Genomic DNA, 7873 nt, shown 5'->3' on the forward strand with positions numbered 1-7873 from the left:
TTTGGAATCCTCCATAAGATGTATATGATGTTGCACAATAGAAGGGCTTATACCCTTGATATCAGCCATGGTCCAACCTAGGGCTTCCTTATTATCTTTTAACACTTTAAGTAACTTCTCTTCCTAGCTAGAAGTCAAATTTGAAGAAATTATTACAGGAAGAGTCTGGTCAGGCCCTAGGAAAGCATATCTCAAATTAGATGGCAACTCCTTAAGATCTAGCTTAGGGGGCTCAACTATGGAAGGTTTGGGAATGGAATTGGAAAGGGGTCCTAAGGGCTCCACAAGTGTGTGAAGACTCAAGACTTCAGAAAAGAAATTTTCACTATCATCATCCAACTCATCCATACACTCTTGGAATTCTGAATCAAAATCAATATCAAAGTTGGTAACTAAATCATCAGAAAAATCCAAAAAATCCTCAAGCATATTGATCTCTTCTTCCATATGTGGTTGCTTGCCAATCCTAAACATGTTAAACTCAACAGTTTGGTTACCAAAAGATAATCTTAGGAAACCATTCCGGCAATTGATTGATGCATTACTGGTAGCCAAGAATGGTCTTCCTAGAATTATTGGGATCTCATCCTTGGTTGAGAAGGGCTTAGTATCTAACACAATGAAATCAACAGGGAAAATAAATTCCCCCACCTTTAGTAAGACATCCTCAACCATCCCTTTAGGAATCTTAACAGACCTATCTGCTAACTGAAGAGTAGTTCCAGTGGCTTTCAATTCTCCCAATCCTAGTTGCTTGTACACATGGTAAGGTAAAAGATTCACACTTGCGCCAAGGTCAAGTAAGGCATGCTCAATATAGGTGGTGCCTATGACACAAGATATGGTAGGGCTCCCTGGATCCTTATACTTGGCTGCTATAGGCTGAGTAATTATGGAACTAATGTTACCTGCCAAGAACGCCTTTTTGGGCACACTAGTGATACGTTTGTGAGTACACAAATCTTTTAGTACCTTTGCATAGGCGGGGATCTGGGATATGGCATCCAAAAGAGGGATGTTCACTTCTACCTTTTTTAAGACTTCTAAAATTTTGTCCATAGAAGCAGTCTTCTTTTTGTTTACCAAGCGATTAGGAAATGGGACAGGATGAACATAAGGACTGTTAGGGATTTGCCCCTGTTCAGAAGAATCATTTTTGGTTTCCTCAACCAAATCATCTTTAGTTTCAGAAAAATCTTTAGTTCAGAAAAATCTTTAGGTTCATCAGACGAACCTGGAACAAGAGGCACATTTGTGTCCTCAACTGAAGAAGAGTTAACAGGAGTAATAGATGGGGAAGATTTAGGAACGCTCTGTTGGTACTCTCTACCACTCCTAAGGGCATAAACAACATTACATTGGTTAGAGGGCCCTTGTTGAGTCTGACCTTGTACTATATTCAGTGGTGCATTAGTTGGTCCTTGTGAACTAATAGGCTGATGATGCCTAGGGTTAGGCTCTGGTTGACTGGGTAAAGTTCCCTTCTCCCTCTCATGCATAATTGAGACAACTTGGGTAAGTTCTCTCGTAAGATTTTGATGGCTTGTCATGAGGAGGGCCATATTTTTTTCCAAGTCACTAATTCTACTTGCCTCTCCAGTGTTAGTAAACCCAGGGGGTTGCTGATAAGATGAGAGGAGAGGGGCCCTAGGAAAACTCGCCTGAGGTCCTACATTTGACCTAGGAAAAGTATTTTGGGAAAAAGATTATTGTGCAAAGGGAGGCCTTTGGGGTCCAGGTTGACCTTGACTATAGAAATTGGAAGGTCCTGCTTGGTTGCCCTGATTCCAAGAGAAATTTGGGTAATTTCTCCATCCTGGATTGTAGGTGTTACTATATGGATTATTCTGGTATAAGGCATTAACACTATCATTAGAAGTGCCCCCAGAGGTGTTAGGGCATTCTTCTATGACATGTCTAGGGGACTGGCACCAAGCACAAATATTAACCAAATTGACTGATGATGGCTCTCTAGGAACAATAGCCTCAATTCTTTTGATTAGGCTATCCAAATGGGCTTCCTTGGCTACTGTCCCATCCACAAAATATCCTTTTCCTCCTATGGTTCTTTCACTCTCTTGGGTTGATTGCCACTCACGGGTTTTGTCAGCTAAGTCAAGTAAGAATTCCCATGCCTTTCCTTCATCTGTAAAGGATGTGAATCCCTCAGGGCACATAGACTCTATCATTTGTTTAGTTGGGTAATCAATACCCTCATAAATTATTTGACATAAATGCCATAGGTCTAGGCCATGGTGAGGGCATTCTTGGAGTAGATCCTTGAATCTCTCATTAAGTTTGGAAAATAACTCACTAGGCTTTTGCCTAAACTGAAGGATATCACTTCTAAGCTTATTGGTCTTGTGAGTTGGGAAAAACTTCTTAAGGAAGACAACTGTGAACTGTTCCCATGAGGTTATGGAATTTGTGGGTAATCCATACAACCACTTCTTAGCTTGGTCTTTCAATGCAAAAGTGATAAACCTAAGCTTAACAGCATCATCAGAAAGCTGTTGGATCTTAATTAGAACACATACCTCTTCAAATTCCCTTAGAAATAGGTATGCATCCTCAGAGGTCAACCCATGGAAGTGGGGCAACATAGTGATGTATTGAGATTTGAGTTCAAAATTATTGCCCTAGGCTCGTGGTAGAACTATGTAGGAAGGTTGGGCTGTTCTAGCAGGGTAGAACCTGTCTTTCAGAGATTTAGGTGAAGGGTTTTGCTGTTAGTCTCCCATATTGAAGGGTTTTAAAGAGAGCAAACGTATAGGGTCACTACTTGTTGGATCTCTTCTTTCTAACCGATTCTTAGTATTACGTACCCACTTAACACTCATGCAACAGAAAAACTTCCCACAACTAAAGTAAGACAAGCACAAAAGAATGGATAGCAAAACTTTTTGATGATTTTTTTGATTTTTTTTTATTTTTATTTTTACTTTTTGGGAGCTTACCGGCAGGGATCCGGGGTTGCCCAGGTCAATTCCTGAGGTACTGCTACAGGGCGAAACCTGTCTTTATCATACTGTGAGGCATGGCGACCTCCACTGATACAACTATTATTGCAAGTTGTTCCTCTCAGGAATTTAATAAAAGAAAAGGAAAAATATAAAACAAAGCAAACAAAGCACTCCGATTTACCAAAAGAAAGTGAAAAATAACATGAAACTGTCTCCCCGGCAACGGCGCCAAAAACTTGTTTGAGATTTAAAATGTAACCGCAAGCGTACGGATCAGTGTGCTACGGGTCGAACACAAGGAGAGCAGCCACTTTATTTTTTATTTCTTTTAATAATGCGAAAGTGAACTGATTAATGGTTGTGATCTAATTCTAATTACCGTCCTAAACATATGTATCTAAAATAACGTCCTAACCATTCGTCATCTAAGAATTTAAAGACGCAAGCCACGCAATTAAAATTAAATAAATAAATAACTGAAAATAAACAACCCACGCAATTAAAAAAAAATAAATAAATAAAGGAAAAAAAATGCTGAAATAAAAATAAAGTAAAAGAAATGGGATAAAGCTAGAGAGAGACTCACAAGCAGGTTTCTCTACTTAGCCCGAGGGATGCATCATAATATGAGCTTCCCTACTTGACCAGAGAGTCACTCTTACAAGGGTTACTCTACTTGGCTTTAGGGAAAGGGAGACAATTAAAATAAAAGCAATAAATTGATGGTTCTATGGCTAGGAGGGGCAAAACCAACACATACACTAGCCATGAACCTTGGGGGAAAGGGATAGCAATAATGTAACGACTGAAAATAAAAATCCTAAATTAAGAAAGAAAGGGTAGTCAGAAGAGGAATGAGAGGGGGGGAGAGAAGACTACTGAAGGAGCCTACTTACTTGAATCAATGCTTGAACTTGAAAAAAAAAATTGCTCCACGGCTCATGATCTTGTCACCTAGATCTAAGCCTAGAACTATAACTTAAAAAATTACAACTCAATTGCATAAATCATAAACATAAAAAGAACTGAATAAAAATAAAAGAGTGCTTGCATTAATTGAAATAAAAAAAACTATTACAAAAGTGATTAAAGCAAAAATAGAGAAGAACTAAAACTAAAGAGAGAAAGAGGAAGAGAGAGAGCAACTAAAGAAAACTAGAAGAAGAATGAATTGTGTCTCCTCCTCTTACATGAGTTGTATTTATAGGGAATGGAGAGGTAGGGTAACAATTTTCTCTTTCCTAAAAGAGAGAAACCCACAATTGATTGTGAGATCTTTTGAGTCCAAAAGTGCTAAGATGGAGGAGAGAGAAGAGAGAAATAAATTTTGAGAAATTTTCTAAAATTTTTTGCTTATTTTCTTTCCTTTTTTTTTTCTAATTTATTTTTCTTCTTTTTTTTCTCTCTCCTAGGGACGATTTTTTTTCTTCCTTTGTGTGATTTGGACAATCTTTGGTGATGATGTGGAGGAGAGAGAATATTTGGACAATTTTTTGTTCTCCCCTTTTTTTCTCTTTCCTTTTTTTTTTCTTCTCTTCTTGCTTCCACGATTTTGCTTGCTTCTACCTTGATGTGAAAATTCCCTCCATGCCCTTAGTGCTTTAAGTGAGTGAAAAGCAGGAAATCTTCAACAAATTCTCTAAAAAAAAACAACCATGAGATTCGAACTTGAGACCTCTTGGTGAGCAAGGGAATTTTGTACACCATAGCTCACCAACTAAGCTAGGTAGTTGTTGTTACCAAAAACAAATCTTTAATCACTTAAGGATGTGGTCCATCGATCCTTGTTGGCATTTGGAGTATTCCTTGTACCTCTGGGACAATTGCAACGGGCTGGTTCTGCATCTCGGTTCAGTTCTGATCCATTATTCTTTTTCTGACCCGAAAAAGAATAATCATTTGTACGGGTGACCAAACGAATGTGTACTTTTAATTGAACACGTCCATCTTGCTCAGAATTTCGTCCTCTTCGCAACCATGGAAAGAAATAGGACCTCTTTACGTGTAAAATTGAAGATATAGCTCCCGATAGTCCTTAAGGCCTTGAAAATATAAAACCTGCAAAAAGAGAGTAAAACCCAAGGTAGCTCCATTCTAAATATGTAAAATGCATGTTTTACTACCCTAGATTTCACACATAAATGTGCTCATCAGTTAGCTTTTATCAGCTCAAGATGCATACTGTGCGCACATTACTTCTTCACTTTGTGCTTTACGCACTGAATATTCAACATAATCTACATTCAATTTCTACGTTATCACCTTTAGGATATTCTTTCCATATTGATGGTTACACTTTAGAGTTTTATTTGAGTGGTACTATACTTGGACATAGATCCTTAATTGATGGAATTTTTAAATTAGATTTGATTGATTCTTCTTAATCTATTTCTTATATAGTTAATATATATAATAATTCTGAATCAATTACATGCAACTAGCCTGGGTTACTTAGGTAGAGACAAGATGGCTAGGTTAGCTTGAGAAGGCCTTTTAGGCTCACTCACTAAAGTCAACTTCCCTATATGCGAGCCCTGTCTAGCAGGTAAGGCTCATTGAAAGCCTTTCAGAAATGCTGTCTGAGCTACCCAGGCTCTAGAACTTGTCCACTCAGATATTTACAGACCTATGAATATAAAGGCATGCCATAGCGCCTCTTATTTTCTCATATTCATTGATGATTATCCGTGATATAGTTATATGTATCTAATCACTCACCACTACGAGGCATTAGATTGCTTCAAACGCTTCATGGCAGAGGTAAAGAATCAGTTAAGCAAGAAGTTAAAAACTCTGCACACTGACAAGGGATGTGAGTATCTATCTAACTAGTTTAAAGAACTGTGTGAGGAGAAGGGGATTTGTAGGCAGTTGAAAATTCCTTATACTCCGTAACAAAATGGCGTAGAAAATTGGAGGAATAGGACACTTTTAGATATGATTAGGTCGATGATAACGCAAGTCAACCTCCCAATATCTTTCTGGAAGTGCTCTTTTAACTATAGCCTACATCCTTAACTGGGTGCCTTCAAAGCCTAACTTGAGACATATGGGACCATAGGGATCAATAGGTTATGTTCACAACACCTTCCATAAGTTCAAAAAGTTTGGCCCAAGAGCTAGGAAACACATCTTTATAAGATACTTCGATAGCTCGAAGGGTTACATTATATATGGTGAACACCCTGGAGGAGAAATGACCAAGACAGAGTCATGCGATGTCAAATTTATTGAGATAGACTTTTCTAGTACTAGTGACACCAGTAGGGATCTCGACCTCTTTGAGATAAGAGGATAAGAAAAGCATCTCACCTACTCTTGGCGAGAGTGGGGAATTAATTGATCCTATAATTGCCAAAGAAAATGGGATTGATCATCACCTAGTGGGAGTGTACTAATTAGTGGGAGTATACCACTAGATGATTATCATGATTCTCTTACACTTAAGAGCACTCGTAGACATATTCCTTGTCGTCGGTTTGAGATTGAAGGGAAAACTCTCATTTATCTTCCAAAGGATGAGGATGAGTCCTCTTCTTTGACAGAGGTGCTTTACTTATATGCTAAGGATAAGTGGCAAGCTGCTATAGAGGATGAACTGAGTTCTCTAAGTAAGACTAAAGTATGGGAATTAGTTGACCTACCTCTTAGGTGTAAAGACCATTGGAAACAAATGGATTTTAAAGGTTAAATGCAAGGTAGACTATTCAATTGATAAGTATGAAGCACTGATGAGCACATTTATATGTGAAATCTTAGGAAGTAAGCATGCATTTTTAGATACTTAGAATGGAGCTACCTTGGGTTATACTCTTTTTGCAGGTTTTGTATTTTAAAGGCCTTAGGGACTATCAAGCATCATATCTCCAATTTTACACGTAAGGAGGTCCTATTTATTTCATAGCTACAAAGAGGACAAAATTCTGAGCAAGATGAACGTGTTGCATTAAAAGTACACATTCGTTTTGGCACCCATATAAGTGATTATTCTTTTCTGGCCAAAAAAAGAATAATGGACTAAAACAGAAACGAGATGCAGGCCCAGGCCTTCTGCAGTTGTCCCAGGGGTACAAGAGAATATTTCAGATGCCAACAAAGGAGGAGCCCACCTTGGGTGCCACTCTCTCTCTCCTTGGGCCTGGAACACAAGATCTCCTTTTTTTGGAGATTTGGTTGAAGATTCTCTATTTTTCACCTACTTAAAGACAAGAGGCATGGATAGAATTTCTAATTAAATTAGAAGATAGCCCAAATCGATTAAAGCAAGGAGAGGAAATCATCCAAGAAAGGGTTTGTGCGAAAGATAGAAGAGAGAGAAAAGAAAGTAAGGAGAAAAATAGGAAAAAAAAATCATTGGAGACTCCTTTTCTCTCTTCTCTCTCCTCCACATCATCACCTTAGACCTAAAAAAAAGCCTTAATTAGGAAACCTAAATAGTGGGAGACTCCTCTCCTTTCTCTCTTATCTCTCCTCCACCTATCACACAAAATCGTCCAAGGGGATCCACCCTTGGACGTCCTCCCCCATCCCCTATCCCTTATAAATAAAAATCATACAAGAGGGAAGAGGGCACTTCTCTATTAGGGTATCCTCTCTTTCTCTAGCACTTCACTTTTTGGTTTAAGCACTTATGTAATAGAATTTTATTTAATGAATGCAAGTTGTTATGTTTATTGTTTATGGTATTCAGTTGTAATTTTACTTTCAGTTCTAGGCTTAGTTCTAAGTCACAAGAACCAAGTGTGGAGCACAAGTTTTCAAGTTCAAATTTGTCTTCTCTAGGCCTAGAAATTTCATGTTTGGTTTATTCCAGGTCTGATTTTTAGGGCTGGTAGTATTCCAAATCAAATAAGAAACAAGAAGTTCAAGTTGGTAGGCTTCTTCATAAGTCTTTCTCTCCCCCCCCCCCC

At 38.3% G+C, this 7873-nt stretch overlaps 1 non-coding gene across 1 annotated transcript; it reads left to right on the forward strand.

Annotated features, from left to right (window-relative positions):
- The first annotated feature begins 2247 nt into the window (after positions 1 to 2247).
- LOC122072439 lies at positions 2248 to 2354 on the forward strand. Its single transcript, XR_006138454.1, has one exon. It is a non-coding gene; the product is annotated as a small nucleolar RNA R71 (small nucleolar RNA).
- Positions 2355 to 7873: the final 5519 nt, after the last annotated feature.

The sequence above is a fragment of the Macadamia integrifolia genome, chromosome 2, assembly GCF_013358625.1.
Source record: "Macadamia integrifolia cultivar HAES 741 chromosome 2, SCU_Mint_v3, whole genome shotgun sequence".
Lineage (NCBI taxonomy): Eukaryota > Viridiplantae > Streptophyta > Magnoliopsida > Proteales > Proteaceae > Macadamia > Macadamia integrifolia.